The following is a 22,088-nucleotide window of genomic DNA, read 5'->3' on the forward strand; positions in this document are numbered from 1 at the left end:
AGAAACTGTGGGGCTTAGTCAAGACAAGCGCTGCTTGCAGACGCTTGCAAGGGGCCGGGGAGTTTGGCCTCGGCTCTACCCTGCGATGGTCTCTTTATTTCTTTGTTCAAATGTGCTTATTTGTTTATATATCTCTTCGCATCACCCACCCAAGCGCTTGGTGCAGAGCGATATTTTCAGAAAACAGCTTTGCATATTGAATACCACAGATACACATAACTCATTCGCAGGGCCTGTTAACAGTGGTGGGAGAATTGCACAACAGCTAGAAAGTTGATAGTGGCTCTAGGCGTCGTGATGATGTGATGTGGTCGAAGTCTGTGGGAACCCAGGTTCAGTTCTCCAGGAACTTTATTTGGGAAAACACAAGAGAGAGAGAGAGAGAGAGAGAGAGAGAGAGAGAGGGAGTTTTACATAACAAATTTGCAGTCAAACATTAAACATCATCATTTAGGATTCCCTGATTCCATCAACTCCCCTCCGCCCTTCCACGGTTACCATTATCAATCTTTTTTTAACTGCCATCCTTATTTTCTCTAATTTTAAGGAAATAATCCATTTTTACCATAGTTCTTTGTATATTACAGTGGTACCTCAGGTTACATACGCTTCAGGTTACATACGCTTCAGGTTACACACTCCGCTAACCCAGAAATAGTGCTTCAGGTTAAGAACTTTGCTTCAGGATGAGAACAGAAATCATGCTCTGGCAGCACGGCAGCAGGAGGAGGCCCCATTAACTAAAGTGGTGCTTCAGGTTAAGAACAGTTTCAGGTTAATAACGGACCTCCGGAACGAATTAAGTACTTAACTTGAGGTACCACTGTACAAGCATTACTCAAATCCTTCCAAAGTTTTTAGTTGTTTGCAGTGTTCTCCTAAGTACCGTATTTTTCCGTGTATAAGACTAGGGTTTTTTTAACCCAAAAATTAGGTTTAAAAATGGGGCTCGTCTTATACATGGGTAGTGCTGAGGAGTGTTTTCTTAATTTGGAATCCCCCAAAATACACTGTGGGGTCTTATAGATGGAAAAATACAGTATGTTGTAAGCTTTCCCCATTTCTTCTTAAAGTTCTTCTCTTCTTGGTTTCTGATTTTCCAGGTCAATTTCACCATTTCGGCGCAGTCCATCATCCATTCGTCTCTGGTTGGAACTTTATCGTCTTTCCATCTCTGGGCCAGTAGTAGTCACACTGCTGTCGTCGTATTTGGGAAAACTCTTGTACCTATCACCATTTTGCAGCCTAGCCATCCTTGCAGGCTTGTGCAGAGAGAGCTGTAGAGGGAAACCATTTTTTGCCACCCTGAGCAACTTGGAAAAGGGATGGGATAAAAACAGTTGGTAGCTTCATGTACAGAAATAAAGGGTTTGTTTTTTCCTTTTCCTTTTACTGTGTACACTCCTAGAACAACAAACACTTATTGCGGTGTAACCAGTTGCTGGAAACCACAGGAGGACAGAGTCGTTCTTGTACTGGTATGCCCCGCGGAGGACCTTAAGGTCCACAAATAACAACACTTTGGAGGTCCCAGATCTCAAGGTGGTTAGATTGGTCTCAACCAGGGCCAGGGCCTTTTCAGCAGTGGCCCCGACGTCACAAGAGACCAGGGCCCTGCGGGACTTGACATCTTTCCACAGAGCCTGCAAGACAGAGCTGTTCCGCCTGGCCTTTGGTTTGGACTCAGCCTGACCTTTATGTTTCCCTCTCCTTATGGTCTTGATTTATCAGCTACTTTAAAATGAGACTGCATTTTAAATTGCATTTTAAATTGGTCCCCCCCTCTCTTTCCCCCCTATGATGTTTTTACTGTGATTTTATTGGTGTTAGCCTCCCTGAGCCCGGCTCTGGCCAGGGAGGGCGAGGTACAAATAATAATAATGATAATAATAATTATTATTATTACTTGAAACTTGCTTCCCCCCCCCCTACTTGAACCTTGCTTGTGGGTTCCCCATGGATATCTGGTTGGCCACTGTGAATAAAGCATGCTGGACTAGGTAGGCCATTGGCCTGATCCAACACTATTTTCTCATCAAAGTTGCAGGTAGCGGTGCTTCCAAAAACCAGTTTGCTGATGTTCTGGACATGACAAACAGTTGGCATCATGTTTTCAAGATCTGGCTCCCTGGGAATACGGAGGTGGAAACACAGCCATCCTAGTGAGTAGCCATCAATAGCCACTCCTCTTCCATGAATTTGTCCAATCTTCTTTTAAAGGCTTGGTGGCCATCACTGCCTCCTGTGGCAGGGAGTTCCATAGTTTAACTCTGCGCTGCGTGAAGAAGTCTTTCCTTTAATCTGTCCTGGATCTTCCAAACTTCAGATTCATTGGATGTCCGCAAGTTCTAGTGTTAGGAGAGAAACTGCTGCCAGTTAAGGATAAATAATATTAAGCTAATACTAATACTAAGACCAGCAATCTGATTCAGTGTAGGGCAGCTTACAATATGCTTGGGTGTTCTAGAAAACTTTTTGATCTCACTTATGAGTATTGTTTAGATTTTCCCCATCCAAAAACTGCCGAAGTGTATCTGTACAGGAAACAGATGAACAGCGCTCCCAGGGGATCAAAGGACAGAGAGAAGCGAAAGAAAGAAAGAAAGAAAGAAAGAAAGAAAGAAAGAAAGAAAGAAAGAAAGAAAGAAAGAAAGAAAGAAAGAAAGAAAGAAAGAAAATGAATATATACCGGTAATAAATCTCCAGAAAGGGGAAACAATTATTTGCATGACTGTTACATTTTTATTCCTGCCCTTTGCACAATGCACAATAGGAGAACTCATTGCCACATCATCATCATCATCATCATCAATCTTTATTACGGTCCAGAGACCCAACAAATCGTTACAAAGCAATACACAATTCATACAGCCTACCTCCAGGTTAAACAAGCATTTTGTTCAGAATATAGGGACCATTGGTTCTTGCAACCACCGATAAAAACTTTGCCACTGCTGATGTTCTAGCATTTCTCCGGTCTTCCAATAGGAACCTGACATAGTGAGCCTCTGATTTTCCAGGAAAAGGTACCAGCAAGGGTAGTATCAGTTCAGCCCTGGCTTGCTCATATTTTGCACAGTGCAACAAAATATGTTTTATGGAATCGATGTCTTGAGCACACGAGCAAAGTCTGTCCTGGTAGGGAACTCCTCTCAACCTGCCATCCAACACTGCAGAAGGAAAGACGTTTAGTCTGGCTTTGGTGAAAAGCCTTCGATAGTTTGGTACTGTTGGGTTTTTAATGTAAGATGTTATCTTAAAGACATGCCCACATTGTACTCCTACTGCCAGCGGACTACAGACTGCGTGTGATCGAGATTGCAAGTCACTGTCTGCATTGCCACAAGAAGATGTGAAGACCACTAGAATGGCATTTGAAAGACAAGCAAGAGCTGGGACAAAATGTTGCAGCGTGGAGTGATGCTGTTCAGGCAGCCTGCCGTCTTACAAGATGCTAAATTCCAGTCTCTCTCCCAGGGCAAATTTCAAAGCTGTCCAGCAACCATCAATGCAGTTCCCCCTGTCCTAAGGCATTTCACAATTAGAAGCAAATCCAGAAATAAGAATGGGGGAGGGGAATAAATAAACAAAACTAATAAATGCTTTTTTTTTTTTTTTTTGCAGCCACTGGGAGTTATGCTTCAGGTTCTATGGGAAACCTTTCTAGCCATCCCTGATGGGGCAACTTCTGGAGTTTCCCTTCTCTGATTTCTTGGACGCCGTGCTCAAGCCTGGAATGATCCTCAGGAACGTTGAGGAGCCACTGGAGAAGGTAAATGACCCTTGGGAAGGGGAGACGTTTTCTGGGCTGGATTCCATAGGAGGTTCCAGCCGCCTCATTAGTCATCGCCAGAAGGCAGAGCCCCTGGCCTGGCTTCCTGATTGGCCAGACTGACTGCTGTGACCCTGTGCTTTTGAGAACACTGAGTTAGCTTTCGTTCGGGATGACCTCGTTGCAATGGCATCATTCTCCGACACCCAGAATAGATGCAAGTGAAGGCCAGAGGTGAGGTTCTGAACTCATTGGCCCTAATATGAGACCAAACTGATTTTATGCCAGAGGGGTTTTTTTTCATTTTCATTAATTTTCAGTATAGGAACAAACCTGCAATCAATTACAGCTCCCCACCCGTAACAACCCCAGATATGTCCAGCTGTAATAGCAATAATAAAATAAAACATTAACTCAAGAGCTAGTAATTTAGAAAGCGCGTTCCCGTGCGTCTCGGTTTGGTTTCTAAGCATGTTCTTCTTTTGCTACAAATGAAATAAAAGCAGACCACATTTTGTAAAAGTTTTGTAGATTTGCATGTTGTCTTCTTTCTCATAAAATCATAGAAATGTAGAATTGGAAGGGATCCTAAGGGTCATCTAGTCCAACCCCCAGCAGTGCACTTTTTTTGTAGAACCTAGCCCTGTCTTTAGCATATACGCCACCGGGGTGCAAAGATTCGCCCAGCGCCCCCAAATTTAGTTTAGCCCCCAAATTAACTTTTATTATGCTTGTGTCAGTCACCACGCTTACGCTTTATCTCTTGTTGTGAATGACAAGCGCCGTCGTTGAATCTGACAAGCGCCGCTGTTGTGAATGACAAGTGCGGCGCATCTTTGGTAAATCGGGTCCTCCCTTAAAGAGGGCACATGTTGCGCTGAGACCTGACAACCAAACCCTGTGTTGTGGGTGAGTACGATTGTTTAACCGCAACACCCTATTGGTAGGTCCCTCGGTGCTGGGCTTAATCAGGCCAATGGGATGCAAGCTACATGGATCAAGGGACCTATTTATGCCCATGCAAGTGACCCAGAGCTTCCTCTTTCAGCATGTGCATTTGGAACACCCACCCACCTCTCCCTGCTTTTAGGGCTTTGCGCTTGACCTTGCTATGCCGTCGTGTGTCGTCTGTCGTTGGGACAGGGGCATGGCAGGAATTTTCCCCACTTGGCTGATTGGCTGTTGCCATTTGGGTTTCGCCTGCCGCGTCACAATTTGTAAGGTTGCGGAAAGGCTCTGGTTCAGGTGACATGGATGGGAGAATGCTCTCGCCATCCCTATGTGAAGGGTATTCCGTTAAAGGAATCCAGGGACTCGATGGTTTGGTCAACCCTGTGAGGGGGTTGTGCCCGTGCCTGAGTCCAGGGGGACATCTGGGTGGTGGACATAGCCAGGTCCGTCTATCCAGGTGTTCACCCTTGGCTGACCTATGCTGGAACCCTGGCTCAGCGCTACCTGCAACGGTGCAGGGAGCTAGTCGAACCAGAGCCTATGCAACCAATCATTTTCTGTAATCAATAAAGTTGTGGCCTAAATTCTGCCAAAAACCAAAACCAAAATTTGAGTCAAGTGTGAATTTATTTAGGGGGAAGGTTTCTGGGTCTGAGCACGCAAATGAGTGCACAAAGTCGAAAGTCCTTTAGTGAAACAACATTGCAGTAATGCCTAGGTATATATGTATTTTGTTTTTCTAGCTTGAACAAAATTATTTATTATTTCATAACAGGTAGATAGCTAAGAGCTTAGGCAGCTTCAGTGGCGGGTGCCTGAAGCCCCCCAGAATTCGGCGCCCAGATGCCCCGCACCCCTTGCACCTCCGGGTAAAGACGGCCCTGGTAGAATCGAGACACCACTCAAACTTTTGAAATTTTGGGAAGTGGGGATTCCAACACCCTCTTCAATGCAAGGTGGCAGCTTGCTTTAAAAGTTGACTTGGGGGAAAACAAGCTCATTGAGCCATTCTGTCCATGCTCATTTGCCAGGAATTCAGCCCTGCCTGGCCCTCAAACCTGGGGTGTCCTAGAGGAGGAGCAGGGGAGGCAAGACTCCCCAAAACACACACACACACACAGAGAGAGAGAGAGAGAGAGAGAGAGAGAGAGAGAGACTACCGGGCCCTCAATAGCCACTAGATCCAAGCCCCAGGGCTGGAGGCCTCCACCCCAGATATCTGGTGGTCCACTGTGAGAAGCCCACTCACCTTTTCCCGGTGGGCGGCGTTGTGGCCAGGCTTCGGGGGCAGAGGGTTGCCGCCTCCTTTCTGTGTCATGCCAGCCATGTTGTTGTTGTCCCTTGCGGGACAGCCTTGACCAATCGGGTATCAGTGTGGGCGTGGCCGCGGGCGATTTAACTGTGGTGAGACTGGACTCCACCCTCTCTCTCGCCCCATCACCTGATCATCCAACCCACCACCATCTTTTCATGCTTTGCTCAGATATGACCTTGCTATGGACAATTTGTCAGCTGCCATGTTGTTGGCAATTTTCCCACTTGGCAAATTGGCACCGGCCATGTGGTTTTCGCCTACCTAGTAGCAACCGTCACAACTTTTGTGAGGTTAGGCATTGGGTAAGCCTTTGTTTGGTTGGAGGGGAGGTTGTAGCCTTTGCCTGCCCCTCCTCAGTAAGGGTACCCTGTTAAAGGGATCCAGCGTGCGAATCCTGTCCGAAGCCTGGGCATGGGGACCCTTCGAGGTGGTGCCACTATCTGATGCGAGTCATAGGGCACCCCCTATCGGTGGTTTTCCCTTCTGTGGATTCCCTGCAGATGGGCAGGAGTCAAGATATAGCCTGGCTTCACCCCAATGCCTAAGCCAAACTGCTCACATCTGTAATCAACCAAGTTGTGGCCTATTTGAACCCATAAACCAAAATACTTTGGGTTCCTGCTACAGTATCCATGTTCTTTATTGTTCTCCTGGGAACTTTGTGGTCCAGTAGACCTGAAGGAGCGTCTCCACCCCCATCATTCTGCCTGGACACTGAGGTCCAGCTACAAGGGCCTTCTGGAGGTTCCCTTCCCGCAAGAAGTGAGGTTACAGGGAACCAGGCAGAGGGCCTTCTCGGTGGTGGCACTGCCCTGTGGAACACCCTCCCACCAGATGTCAAAGAGAAGAACAACTACTAGACTTTTAGAAGACATCTGAAGGCAGCCCTGTTTAGGGAAGCTTTTAATCTTTAACAGACCACTGTATTTTAATACTTTGTTGGAAGCCGCCCAGAGTGGCTGGGGAAACCAAGGCAGATGGGCGGGGTATAAGTATGATGATGATGATGGCTCGGGTGTCTTGGCAACAGGACACTGGACTTAATGGGCGATTGGGCTGATCCTTCTAGACTTTTGTTCTTGTGGAAGGCTTCAGTAGACAAGAGTTAGAATCCTATAACTGTAGAGCAGAAGGGATAGCCATGTTCAAATATATAAAAGGATGCCACATAGAGGAGGGAGAAAGGTTGTTTTCTGCTGCTCCAGAGAAGCGGACACGGAGCAATGGATCCAAACTACAAGAAAGAAGATTCCACCTAAACATTAGGAAGAACTTCCTGACAGTAAGAGCTGTTCGACAGTGGAGTTTGCTGCCAAGGAGTGTGGTGGAGTCTCCTCCTTTGGAGGTCTTTAAGCAGAGGCTTGACAACCATATGTCAGGAGTGCTCTGATGGTGTTTCCTGCTTGGCAGGGGGTTGGACTCGATGGCCCTTGTGGTCTCTTCCAACTCTAGGATTCTATGATTCTAGAGTCATCTAGTCCACCTCCTGCAAGAATCCTTCGCAGATGACCATCCAACCTCTACTTAAAAACTTCCAAAGGATGAGAGTCCACTCCCAAGGGACTCGATTCCACTGTGGAACAGCTCTTACCATCAAAAAGCTATTCCTATTGTCCAAGTATCTAGATCAGCCTTTCTCCACCTGTGGGTCCCCAGATGTTGTTGAACTACAACTCCCATCACCTCTAGCTAGCAAGGCCAGAGCTCAGGGATGATGGGAGTTGTAGTCCAACAACATCTGGGGACCCACAGGTTGAGAACCGCTGATCTAGATAGATAGACCATTCATCTCCCCCAAAATTGCAAAACCACAGTGAAACATCACACATGACAACTTCCCTATGCAGGGATGTCTTCTGAAAATCTTGAGATTTCTTCTGAAAATCAGATGGTTGTCTATTTCCTTGACATCGGATGGGAGGGCGTTCCACAGATAATAACAATGTATTCTTCTATGTTTCCATTATTATTTTGGGAGGAGGGTTAATAGAGAAAGTCGGTTTAGATCAGCATCAGCAAAAACCTGACGCACAGGACACATTTCTGCATTAACTGTACCAATCTGATTGCAACGAATTTAAACGAGAGGCCGTGATCACAGCCGTGCAACTCAAGCCATAGTCAAAGCCAGCATAACTGTACTTTCTCATCTGTCTAATAAACCACCTGGTGGAATGGAAATCACACACAGTCAAGAAACAGCGCTCTTATCTGCTGTCCAAGATTATTTCCATAAACACTCATCCCTTTTCAGGAGCACAGAAAACTGCAGAGCCTTCTCTAGGCTCCCCCCACAAAAAAACCGCAGACTTAAATGGGAATCCCCACATATAATTGATATGTAAATACTGCAAGTGAATTGTGAGAAATTTCAGAAGCCTACGCCTTTCCTAGGCACTTTTGAAGATAAATCAGATAAAACCAGTATGTACCAAATGTTCTCCCATTTTGATTTTCAGACGAAAAGTCGCCTTTTGTGGTCGACCAGGAGGGAGGGAACATGCCAGTCGGGCATGTGTCTCTGCCAGGGTCCTACTCGAGTGTAGGACGAGCTCCTGACAGAATGTGTGCTTTTATTTAAAATGCATCTCTGGGTTATTTGTGGGGTATAAGAATTTGTTCATCCCCCCCCCCAAATATAGTCCAGCCCACCACATGGTCTGAGGGACGGTGGACCGGCTCACGGCTGAAAAAGGTTGCTGACCCCTGTCCTAGTCTAACACAGGGTCTAAAGTTTTCCAGAGGACAGGACTTTCTGCGGTGCTGGGGGGTAAGGCTGAACGGGCACACCCACCCATCCAAATAAAATTTCACAGTAATATTTCATCCCTGGCAGCTGATAGGCTGTAATTTTTATGCCCCACTTTCCAGAGGGGAGCAGAAAATTGACAACCTGGCAGAAGGCTGGGCAGTTAGCTACAGATTCAGATATTGGGAGCTGTCTGCGGGGGGAGGGATATATTTTTTTTGGGGGGGGGGTCATTGGAACGATAGCAAAGTGGTGAGCCTGCCTTACCTGCAAGGCCCAACCTGTGGATATTTGCAGATACTTAACAAGCAACCCCTCCCCAATATGTTGTTCTAGGTAGCAATGAACTCATGTCCAAAACCTAATAATAATAATAATAATAATAATAATAATAATAATAATAATAATATGTCAGGGTTGGATTAGATTACCCTTGGGGTATCTTCGAACTCTACGATTCTGTGACAGATTTCGGTTTCCAGTTTCATTTTCCCATGCTGGGTGGGCCTCCTGGGATCACCCTGAATTCTCAGCATCTTTTCCAAGCCTTGCACATCTTCTCCTTGCTTTGAGTCCCCCTTGCATTCAGTAGACGCTGACCAGTTTGCGGGCACACGTGCTAAACCCTGTCTGTGGTGCCTACTCCTATTACCTCAAATGATGAGACAAGAGACCAGAATATGGGTTCAAATTGGCCACAACTTTATGGAGCTTCAGAAGTGGGAAACTTGGCATAGGCCTTGGCAGGTAACCCTCTCAGCCCACCTGGCTGAGGATATGCAGGCAGATGAGGTCCAGTGAGAGGGGGCTGCAAAGCGCAAACTTACACAGCATGCCCTTCCACCAACCTCGACCTGGGAGTTTGACCTACATGCCGCCGCTCTAGGGCCAGGGACTCCCGGTTTTTGCCCTTTAACGGGCCCTGCAAGCACCGCCGCATGGGGAGGGAGCATGAATGCACCCCCTGACTTGATGTTAGACTAAAGGATACCTTGCCAAGGCCTAAAACCGCCAGCCGAGTCCCTAAGGGCGTCGCCACCAAGTCCCACAACTGAGGACCAATCAAACCCTGTAGTCTACTGTTATGTACTGAGTTGAATAGGATCCAAAATGCAGCAGTCTGATTGGTCCTAGAACAATAGGATCCAAAATGCAGCAGTCTGATTGGTCCTAGAACAATAGGATCCAAAATGCAGCAGTCTGATTGGTCCTAGAACAATAGGATCCAAAATGCAGCAGTCTGATTGGTCCCAGAACAATAGGATTCAGAATGCAGCAGTCTGATTGGTCCTAGAACAATGCAGCAGTATGATTGGTCTGCAGGAGACACCCAATCCAGCTCCAGATGGAAGTGAATCCACAACCTGATTGGCCTACAGGAGAATTCCAGAATTAGCCAATCACATGCTGCCCATTGTGTAAATAATGTCTGTCAGGGGTTCAGGAGCAGAGACGCAGAGAAGGGAGGAGACAGAGAGCGAGGGGGAGGAATACGAAGGAAGGATGAGTGGGGATGACGACCCGAGATCACCGAGCCTGTCTAGCGAGTCCGAGGATTCCCAGAAGGGAGCGCCAGCAGCCAGAGCAAGGGGGGAGAGCAGGGGGACACCCCAGGAAGAAGGGTCCAGAGAGGGATCAGAAAGCAGCAGTTGGAGATCGGGACCCACGTTCCCAGCCGGGAGCAGCGGGGAGAAAGGGGACCAGATATCGGGCTCCGGAGACTTTCAGAAGGAAGGAGGGCATGAGTCAGGAGTAGTCACGCCCACCTCGGGGAGCGAGGAAACGATCAAGAGGAAAGTGGAGAGTTGGGCGCGCGCGCCAAGTTCAAATGTAACGGAAGCTGGCGCAGTCAGCAGCCCAGAGAGTGAACCGGGTCCCAAAGCCCGCCGCAAGGAGGCGGAAGGGTCAGGGGGGTCCGCGTCAGAAGAGAGTAGGAAGGGAGAGACCCAGGGGGGCAGGAGGACCCAGAGACGGAAGGAAAGGCGCAGGAGGTGGAGCAAGGCTAGGGTATTAAGCTGGTGCGCTAGAGGCGGAGACTCAGACGGGTCTTCGTCGTTCTGACCTAGAAGAAGTAGGGCTGCACGTTGCAGTTTGGAAATGGAACCTGTAATCCAATAAAGACTCTTTGAAACTGAACGCTGGCTGACTTGGTCCTATGTGAGCTGGGACTGGGCGGCAGCCCTGACAGTAAGACCCGTCTCTCAAGCTTCTGACACCTGATACCTCGCAGCGGAGACAGAAGCAGCTGGAGGAGGGGATCGGTGTGTGGGAGCAAGCTCACGACGGTTGGCAAAGATGACGGAAGCAGAGAAAGTTTCAGCGCTGCAACAGGCAGTTACCCAATTGAATGCGGAGGTACTGGCATCCAAGAAAAGGGAGGAGGATGTGGCAGCCGCCTATCGAGATCTCCACGCCAGGTTTGAAGCATGGGTTAAGCATGGGCAGCCAGGACCCAGACCGGAGGGGGTTGGGTTGGCACGGAGAGCAGGAGGGCTGGTGGCTCACTTCGATGGGAATTTACAACAGTACCCCAACTTTCGAGCAGATGTGATGTGCGCACTGCAACTGCTGGCAAAAGACTTTAGAGATGAGCAAGAGAAAGTGGGGTTTATACTGTCCCATTTGCATGGGGATGCGAAGGCGTGGCTGCGCAATTTGTGGAGGGATAAAGATCCGGCGCTTTAGAGTGCAGATGCCTTTATCAAAGCGATGGATGCATGTTTTTTGTCTACCATTGATGTGGATCTTGCCCGACGGGAGATTCATGGACTGAAACAAGGGAGGGCGAGCGTCCGGCAGTACCACGCCCGCTTTTTTGCGCTGGTCAGTGCATTGGAATGGGACCGGGACTCGCCCCCAGTCAGGGACCTGTTCTGGGAGGGTCTCAGCTCTGCTGTGAAGGATGAAATTGCGAGGGGGGAGAGGCCCCGAAGCACGCAGGAGGTGGTCCAAAGGGCGCTGACTGTGGGGGTGAGGCTGGAAGAACGTCCATGGTGCAGAGATGAAGGACGTGGAGGGCGCGAAGCAGTGAGAAGTTTCTCTTTCGTTCCAAGGGAAGCAGCGCGTGCGCAATCCACACCTCCGCCAGGAGGGGGAGTGGAACCTATGGAAGTGGGAGGCGCCAGGGCTCAGTCAGCTAGCAGAGCCTCTGCACCGACAGCAGTCAAGACTAAACCTCCTAGAGGGGCCAGGAAGTGTTACATATGCGAGAGCCCTCAACACTTGGCGAAAGAGTGTCCCCAGAGGAGCTCCAAGCACACTGCAGCCTCCGCAACGGTGAAAGTGGCCACACAATGCAGCGAAGCCCAGCAGGGAAACGACGATGTCTGGCTGGAGACAGAGGCACTGGGGCCCAGCCAGACGCATCAGTGAAGCAGTCCCCAGCGATATTGCAACCCACGGACCCCCTCCCACCCAAACCAGTAGTGCAACTCACAGCGTCTCTCCAGCTACCCAATGGAGTCACCATCGAAGTGCCGCTTTCTGTGGATTCTGGAAGCAACGCAGACTTTATAGCACAGGATTTTGTGGAGCAGCACGCTATAAAGCTGCTGCCTGCCACTCTGCCCCTGCAAGTCGTCACAGTGGATGGCAGAGAGTTGCTAGGGGGGCAGGTGGTGAAGCAGACGCCACCAATGGTGATGCAACTTGGTAACCACAGGGAAGTCATCAGTTTTAATGTCACCCGACTGTCGGACACGCCCATTGTGTTGGGCATGAGTTGGCTGGACAGGCACAGTCCAACGCTGGCTTGGTACCAGAGACAGCTGATCTTCGGCTCCTCTTACTGCGCAGAACACTGCATCCTGCCCAGGCAGGAGGGGGAGGAGGAGGACTCACAACTGCAGTTGGGAACGTTGCAAGCAGTTCCCCACAAATACGCGGACTTTCTGGAGGTCTTCTGCGAGAAAGAGGCAGACAAGCTACCACCGCACAGGCAATATGACTGCAAGATTGACCTCCTGCCAGGGGCGACGCTGCCGAAGGGGAAGCTATATTCCATGTCTGAGGACGAACTACAGGAACTCAAACAGTTCATCGATCACAATTTGCAGCGCGGTTTCATCCGGGAGTCCAGCGCAGTAGGGGGCAGTCCTGTTTTCTTCGTGAAGAAAAAGGACACGCCCCAAAAAAGATTGGTCGTGGATTACCGCCTCTTAAACAGAATGACCAAGCCCTCCGATTTCCCTATGCCCAGGATTGACGACCTGCTGGCGACGGTGCGCAAGGGACGCGTGTTCACCAAGTTGGACCTGCGAGGAGCGTACAATCTCATCCGCATGAGGGAGGGCGATGAGTGGAAGACAGCCATGTTCACGCCTCTGGGCACCTACGAATATAGAGTTATGCCTTTTGGATTGCAAAATGGCGCCCACGTTTTTCAAGCTTTTATGCATCACGTGTTGGCGGGACTCCTCTACAAGAAGTGCGTCTGCTTTCTGGATGACATCCTGATATTCTCTGACTCGCAGCAAGCACACGACCAGGACGTTCGGGAGGTGCTGAAGAGGCTGCAGCAGCATAGACTGTACGCCAAACTGGAGAAGTGCCAGTTCGACACGACGGAGGTGGATTTCTTGGGTTACAAGCTGTCGGACAAGGGGCTAGCCATGGACAGCGCCAAGGTTCGTGCGGTGTTGGATTGGAAGAGCCCGCGCAACCGCAAAGAGGTCCAGAGGTTTGTCGGATTCGCCAATTTCTATCGCAAGTTTATCAAGGGGTTCGCGATGCAGACGGCAGCTATTACGGACACGCTAAGCTCCAAGAAAAAGAAATTCATCTGGACGGAGCAGGCGGAGCGGTCCTTTCAGACACTCAAGCGTCTCTTCGCGTCGGAAGAGCAACTGCTGCATATCGACCCCAGCAGACCGCTGAGGGTGGAGACAGACGCGTCCGATAGAGCAGTGGGAGCGGTACTGCTGCAGAAGGACCCGCAGGGGGTCTGGAGGCCGGGGGCGTTCTACTCCAGAAAGCTCAGCAAGTCGGAGCAGAACTACACCATCTGGGATAGGGAGCTGCTTGCCATTCATGCAGCTTTCAAGGCGTGGAGGCACTTCCTGATCGGCGCCAAGCACACGGTGCAGGTCTGCACGGACCACAAGAATCTGGAGCACTGGCGCACGGCTCGGTTCCTGAACCAGAGGCAGATCCGTTGGGCGGAGTTCTTTGCTGACTTCAATTTCCGAATTGAGTACGTCCCGGGCGACACCAACATCATGGCGGATGCCCTGTCCCGAAAACCGCAGTACCTCGAAGAGGCGACGCCAGCGGCGGCCATGCACATCTTCGCGCCAACAGCGTGGGCGTGCGCTTCAGCCACAGTAGACCTGGATGCGGTGCGACGGGCGTTGACGGACGACTCATTCGCGCAGGCGAAGATGGCAGAGGTGCACAAGGGCACGGCGAAGGGCGACGAGTTCCAGATACGAGACGGCTTGCTCTTACGTAAAGGGGCCGTCTACGTGCCGGGAGACGAACTTCGCGCCCGGGTACTGCAGCAGCTGCACGACGCACCCACGGCCGGGCACTTTGGCACAGAAAAAACGGTGGAATTGGTCGCAAGAGACTTTTGGTGGCCCAGACTGAGGGGGGAAGTCGCGGACTACGTCGCGAGGTGCGACACCTGCCAGAGGGCCAAGCCGGTGCACAAACCACCGGCGGGACTGCTGGAACCGCTGCAAACGCCGTTTGAACCATGGGAGAGGGTGGCCCTGGACTTTGTCACGGATCTCCCCAGCTCGAGAGGCAAGACAGCTGTACTAGTGGTGGTGGACTTGTTCACCAAGATGGCACATTTCATACCGTGTGCGAAGGTGGCCACGGCAGAACAAACAGCCAAATTGTTCATAGATCACGTGTTCAAAGTGCACGGGCTGCCGCGGTCTATACTGTCCGACCGCGGATGCCAGTTCATCTCGAATTTCTGGCAAAAGCTGATGGGCTTCCTGAACGTCAAGATCAACCTGACATCGGCAAGGCACCCGCAGACCAACGGGCAAGCGGAGAAGGTCAATGCCATCATGCAGCAGTACCTGAGATGCTATGCCAATCAACAGCCTGCGACGTGGGTGGATTACCTGCCGCTCGCCGAATTCGCCTACAACAACACGAAACACGTATCCACAGGGGTGACGCCGTTCTTCGCCAACAATGGGAGGAATCCCAGAACCTTCCTGGGACTGGACAGAGTGGGGGAAGGGGAACCACAGACGGCGGACGCTTTCGCATCTGAGTTGCAAGAGGTCCACGATCAACTCAGACGGCAGCTGGAGCTGGCGAAGCACGCATACAAGGTCCAAGCTGACAAGCACAGGCGAGTTGGCGAGGAGATCCGAGTGGGAGACTGGGTCTGGTTGGCAGCCCACGCGGTGCCGACCCGATCGTTAGCCAAGAGGAAGCTAGGGCACAAGCAACTCGGTCCATACCGAGTCGAAGCGCAGATCAACCCGGTGGCTTTCCGGCTGGTGCTACCAGAGGGTTCCAGGATGCATCCGGTGTTCCACAGGTCGGTGCTCACTCCCTACAGGGCACCGCACAGGTTCCAGGAACCAGGAACGGCACCGAGTCAGTCTCCGGAGCGGACGGAGGTGGGAAGATTGCCACAGCAGGACCCCATCAACGAAGTCACGGAGATTTTGGACTCCAGATGGGGGGAAGACGGAGTAGAATATCTACTAGCAAGGGAGGGCACCCGGGCCAGTACTAATAGCTGGGTGCCGGACTACGCCTTGGAGGAACCCCTGCTCAAGGATGAGTTTCATGCCCTTTTCCCACACAGACCTATGCCAGCGGGCTTCTTCGACGACTGGTTATTCACGCCCACGCTCTCCTCCAGCACGTTCCATGGCTTCGACTCGGAAGGGGAACCCGCACCGCGCACACGTTCCCCAGAGGGGTCACCGGAGGGTTCGGCGTCCGACAACTCGTATTGGTGGGACGATCGGCCAGAGGAGCAGTGGCGCCGGAAGTGGCAGGAGACACCAGGTCCAGCGACAGACGCAGAGACGGACATGGACGTTTGCGGGGAGGACCTTGGTTTCGAGCACGGCGGCACCGAAATGGAGGCGGAGGAGACCACCGTTGACGAACGCGGGGAGGAAGACTCGGAGGTCTTCAGTTGGCGGCCAGCAACGGGGAGCGAACTGTATCCGACGTTCACTCCCGTGATGACGGAGCACCCACCAACCACCCTTGAAAGCGGGGAGGGGGGAAGGGGGGGCTTCGAGGGGGGGATGGATGTCAGGGGTTCAAGAGCAGAGACGCAGAGAAGGGAGGAGACAGAGAGCGAGGGGGAGGAATACGAAGGAAGGATGAGTGGGGATGACGACCCGAGATCACCGAGCCTGTCTAGCGAGTCCGAGGATTCCCAGAAGGGAGCGCCAGCAGCCAGAGCAAGGGGGGAGAGCAGGGGGACACCCCAGGAAGAAGGGTCCAGAGAGGGATCAGAAAGCAGCAGTTGGAGATCGGGACCCACGTTCCCAGCTGGGAGCAGCGGGGAGAAAGGGGACCAGATATCGGGCTCCGGAGACTTTCAGAAGGAAGGAGGGCATGAGTCAGGAGTAGTCACGCCCACCTCGGGGAGCGAGGAAACGATCAAGAGGAAAGTGGAGAGTTGGGCGCGCGCGCCAAGTTCAAATGTAACGGAAGCTGGCGCAGTCAGCAGCCCAGAGAGTGAACCGGGTCCCAAAGCCCGCCGCAAGGAGGCGGAAGGGTCAGGGGGGTCCGCGTCAGAAGAGAGTAGGAAGGGAGAGACCCAGGGGGGCAGGAGGACCCAGAGACGGAAGGAAAGGCGCAGGAGGTGGAGCAAGGCTAGGGTATTAAGCTGGTGCGCTAGAGGCGGAGACTCAGACGGGTCTTCGTCGTTCTGACCTAGAAGAAGTAGGGCTGCACGTTGCAGTTTGGAAATGGAACCTGTAATCCAATAAAGACTCTTTGAAACTGAACGCTGGCTGACTTGGTCCTATGTGAGCTGGGACTGGGCGGCAGCCCTGACAATGTCTATAAAGCAGATACTTTGAGGGGACTTTCATTCATTCCTCCTCACCACTATGAGCTGAATAAAGAGCATGGAATCCACTCTAGACTCTGAGTATATTTCATCTACCCAGTCCCTAAGGACTTGTTGCAAGTCGTGCAGCCAGAGGTCATTACCCAGTGGGGTCAGGTGCACTCCATCCTCCCGGAATAGGTCAACCTTATCTGCCCTGATGGTGGGATGTGGGATAGAGAACCCACCAATTTGCCGCATGGTATTGCGCATGGCCCTGTTGATTTTTTTCCACAGCATAATTGATGCGAGAGGGATTGGAAACCCCCCTCTAGCTCATGTCCAAAACCAAATAATAATAATAATAATAATAATAATAATAATAATAATAATAATAATAAAGATACATATTGTCAGGGTTGGATTAGATTACCCTTGGGGTATCTTCAAATTCTATGATTCTGTGACAGGTTTCGGTTTCCAGTTTCATTTTCCCATGCTGGGCAGGCCTCCTGGGGTCACCCTGAATTCTGAGCATGTTCTCCATGCTTGTGCGTCTTCTCTTGCTTTGAGTCCTCCTTGCATTCAGTAGACGCTGACAAGTTTATTGGGTTATGGGAACAAATGAAAGAGGCTCAACGCAGAGCTCTAAACGAGGGACAAGGAGCAAGGGGGTATGCAAGGAAGTTGGAGAAACAAGGTGGTAGACTGTGAAGCAGACTCAGTGAGCCAGGGCAGGAGGGAGTGGGGTTGGGTGTGGGGAGGAGTGTCGGTGGATGATTCACAGATAATGGCCCAGAGCAGGGTCCCATGAACTCTGAGCCAAAAAGGCGGAGAAGGATTCAGGAAGAGGGTAATTGGAGCCAATGGTGAAATCTAAGCACATCACACAGATTAGTTTCAGTTGCATAATGAATTCCAGTTGAAGAATTTGATCTGCATGGGACTTGGACGCTCTTTTTGCAGAAGAGGGTGTCTGACATTGGAGTGCCTTTCAGGATAAGGCCCATAACTCACCGGGAGAGCAGGCAGGTTGCATGCGGAACACCTCAGGTTCAATCCTGGTCATATCTCCAATTGTTCTTTTTCTTTTTCTTTTTATAATATTTTTTATTGCTTTTTTCCAAGGTCAGATACATCATCAATAACTCAGCAAAAGCGGTTTTACAAAAGAAAAAAGAAGAGATCAGAAGAAAAAAATTTCACATTTTCAAACTATTTTTCATAATCCACTGGACTTCCCCACATCCTCCGCACCCTGCATTCTTTACAATAAAAAATAACAGCAAATTGATACCTTGTTTCATGCGTTTTTGTACTTTCATCTAATTATATTTTAGATTTAGAGTACGTATTATTAGCTCACTTTTTCCCATCATCAATCCCAAAAAAAGGAACATTACTCTAAAATTTAGACTTATCACAGTCATAGCTTAATTTCCACCATTTTCAAAGTTAATCACTGAAGCTTGTTTTTCCCAAAACTTAGCAAATTCTCAACATTCATATAACTTATAGTGTTTTTGCAAATAATCCTTAAATTTTTTCCAGTCTTCTTCCACTACCTCTTCTCCCAGGTCTCGGATTCTGCCAGTCATTTCGGCCAATTCCATGTAGTCCATCAGTTGCGTATGCCACTCTTCCAGCGTGGGTAACTCCTGTGCCTTCCAATATTTGGCTATAAGAATTCTTGCTGCTGTAGTTGCATATAAAAAGAAAGTTCTATCCTTCTTTAACACTCTCTGGCCCACAATGCCCAGGAGGAAGGCCTCTGTTTCTTGTGAAAGGTATACTTAAATACCTTTTTCAACTCATTGTAAATCATTTCCCAAAAGGCCTTCACCCTCGGGCATGTCCACCAGAGGTGAAAGAATGTTCCTTCAGCCTCCTTACATTTCCAACATTTATTGTCAGACAGGTGATATATCTTTGCAAGTTTGACTGGGGTCATGTACCACCTGTATATCATTTTCATAATGTTTTCTTTCAAGGCACTACATGCCGTGAATTTCATACCGGTGGTCCATAACCTTTCCCAGTCTTCAAACATAATGTTGTACCCAATGTCTTGGGCCCATTTTATCATGGCTGATTTAACTATCTCATCTTGAGTGTTCCATTTAAGCAGCAAGTTATACATTCTTGAAAGCACTTTCGTCTTAGGTTCAAGTAGTTCTGTCTCTAATTTCGATTTTTCCACCTGGAATCCAATTTTTTCCAATTGTTCTTTTTCAAGTGATCGGGTAGCTGTCGATGGCAAAGCTGAACGACAGCGCTTCAAGGAGCACCTTCGAGCTGTGAACCGGCTGCTTTGAGGAGACTTTGAGGGGACTAGTTAAACTACGGAACTCACTCCCACAAGAAGTTGTGGTGGCCACCAAACAATGTGAATGGCTTCAAAAGGGGACTGGACCAATTCATGGAGAACAGGAGCTACTAACTGCCATGAGCCATGACCTTTCAAGCCCTAAATGGCCTCGGTCCAGTATATCTGAAGGAGCGTCTCCACCTCCATCGTTCTACCCGGACACTGAGGTCCAGCGCTGAGGGCCTTCTGGCGGTTCCCTCCCTGCGAGAAGCCAAGTTACAGGGAACCAGGCAGAGGGCCTTCTTGGTGGTGGTGTCCGCCCTGTGGAACGCCCTCCCACTAGATGTCAAAGAGAACAACAACTACCAGACTTTTAGAAGACATCTGAAGGCAGCCCTGTTTAGGGAAGCTTTTAATGTTTGATGCATTACTGTATTTTAATATCTTGTTGGAAGCCGCCCAGAATGGCTGGGGAAGCCCAGCCAGATAGGCGGAGTATAAATAAAAAATTATTATTATTATTATGAGTCACCATATTCAGTCATAATATACCCGTTGCTGGAAAGGGCAGGATGGGAGAGTCCTGTTGCTCTCAGGCCTACGTCGAAGCTGCCTTATATAGAGTCAGACCAATGCTCCACTTAGCTCTGTGTTCTCTAGCTCAGACACTCTATGGCTGAACTTCCCCCATGGGCATCTTGGAGGATGCTGGACTAGATGATGTATGTAGCAGGCTCTCCTTACATTCTTATGGAATAAGTAGGTGATGATGTCTTCATTACAGAGGTGCATTCCTGCTGGTTTACTAGAGAGAGAGGGAGGCTTGTTTTGTTTTTCCCTCCTCACACCAGCATCTGAGTCACTCTCTTGACTAAGCCGACTAAACTCTTGCTGGAGACGTCTGTTAGCCCTAACAGTCTGAGCAGCAAGCCCATCTCTTCTGGTGCTCTGCAAGTCACAGATAATGAAGAGGAAGCGAAGGGAACTTGACACTGAGGTGGAAATGATGAGCGTTTGGATCCAACGGGGACTGAATAATGCACGAAGGCTAAGCAGATCCCTGCCCTTGATGGATCAGGCCAAGGGTTCATCTGATCTAGTGTCTGGATTCCAGCTGTGCTCAGCCCAGGTGACTTGGAGAAACCCACAAGTTCCCCGTCGTTTCACCCAGTGCCTGGTACTTGCAGGTAAACAGCCTCTGCTCCTGGAAGCTCCATTTCACCATCCTGAACCCATAAATAGATGATGAAGAAGAAGAGTTTGGATTTGATATCCCGCTTTATCACTACCCGAAGGAGTCTCAAAGTGGCTCACAATCTCCTTTCCCTTCCTCCCCTGCAACAAACACTCTGTGGGGTGAGTGGGGCTGAGAGACTTCAGAGTAGTGTGACTAGCCCAAGGTCACCCAGCAGCTGCATGTGGAGGAGCGGGGAAGCGAACCCGGTTCACCAGATTACGAGTCCACCGCTCTTAACCACTACACCACACTGGCTCTCATGTATCCTCCATGAATTTTAATCCAGGTCTGCAATGTGATTGAGGCCTGCAACCTGACTATACAAGCCAGCATTAACTGGGGTTCCCCCCACCCCATGCAACTGTCTTTTTAAATCTTTTTTATTTCATAAAAATATTTATTTCATTGCTTGCTTGATTATTTTTTTAAAAGCGGTTTCCGGAAAAAGATTTTAAAAATAAAATTATCAATAAGGAATAACAGCGGATATTCAAGACTTTCAAAAATTTAAAATAACAGTAGACTAAAAACAGATGAAAACTTACATTCACTTTCTAAACTTCTGGGTAGGTTTGTCTAAATACAAATGTTTTTCGCAGGTAAAGGGAGCGAGAGGGCCTCTGCCTCTCTGAATTAAGGTGGGAGGGGTTATGCAGCTGAAACTCTGGCAACTCTCACTAACAGAATTTTAATTCAGAGTTCCCAAAGGTGTGTGTGTGGGGGGGGGAATAGCATCAAACAGCCACGGGGACATTTCAAAAAAAAACTGGGGCTCTCCCTGGTAAATAGCTTATGTAAACATGATTAGGATCTGGTTGTAAGGGAGGTGGCTGGATTGTAGCAGGGCTAAGTAAACCCATTGCATAAACAAAGGCAAAGATCGGATGGGACTCAAATGTTATGAAATGGTTCACAGCTGAGAAGTTAATCATTGTGTGCGTTAATTAGCAAGCCTGAGAGGGCGGCAAAGAAGGCTGCAATACGATTCACGTTTACCTAGAAGTCAGTTCCACCAGACTCAGAGGGACTTAGCTCCTGTTCTGGAGAAACATGCCAGGGTTTGCCTCCAAACTCTCTGTGTAGGGTGAGAGGTGGAGATCGAGATGAAGTCTGTTAGCAATAGGGACAGCGAGGGGTCGTTTCTGGAGAAACCGATTTACCCGTTAAGGGCTGCGCCTGGTTTCGAAAGACCTTTCTTCGCCTCAAGCATCTTCTAGGCATTTGTGATGGACTGTAGGCTCGCTTACCATGAGTTAAATCAAAGGTCAGCCGGAATGGATACGTTCTGTTCCCTCCTTCTGTAGAAATGCTGCCCCTCCTTCTGTAGAAAAGATGCGGGTTTCCTATATGTCTGAGAGAGGACGTTGCTGCAACAGGCTTTCACCACAGGGAGAAGCGGAGTTTGTTGGCTTACAAGTGTTATGACATAAAGTACCTGGTGATGCAACACTCAAAAGAGGACACTGGAACATGCAGATAAATATCTGTTATGACTATCTTGATCTTATGCATGTTTGCAGGCTGGCAGTGACGTTCCCTGGAGTGTGTTGTGGGCAGAATTGTAGGCCAATGCCACAATCCTGTACAACATATTTCCTTGGAGGAATATTTCAGAATAATGTCCAGTGCTGGCCCAAGACCTTTTGCTACCTGAGTCTCTCTCTCTCCCCCCCCCTCACAATCCATGTACAAAAGCCAATACTATATAGTGGGCATCATCCTCTGTTATGCTCAAGAGACGCTGGCTAGATTAGGGCAAGGCATGTGAT

The 22,088-nt window shown here is 49.5% G+C and overlaps 1 long non-coding RNA gene across 1 annotated transcript; it reads left to right on the plus strand.

The window, feature by feature from the left end:
• Window positions 1-1,141: 1,141 nt before the first annotated feature.
• LOC310707545 lies at window positions 1,142-20,668 on the plus strand. Its single transcript, XR_014526564.1, has 3 exons — window positions 1,142-1,339; window positions 3,625-3,772; window positions 19,011-20,668. It is a non-coding gene; the product is annotated as an uncharacterized lncRNA (long non-coding RNA).
• The last annotated feature ends 1,420 nt before the right edge of the window (window positions 20,669-22,088 follow it).

This window comes from Podarcis liolepis, assembly GCF_965112155.1.
Source record: "Podarcis liolepis genome assembly, chromosome: 5".
Lineage (NCBI taxonomy): Eukaryota > Metazoa > Chordata > Lepidosauria > Squamata > Lacertidae > Podarcis > Podarcis liolepis.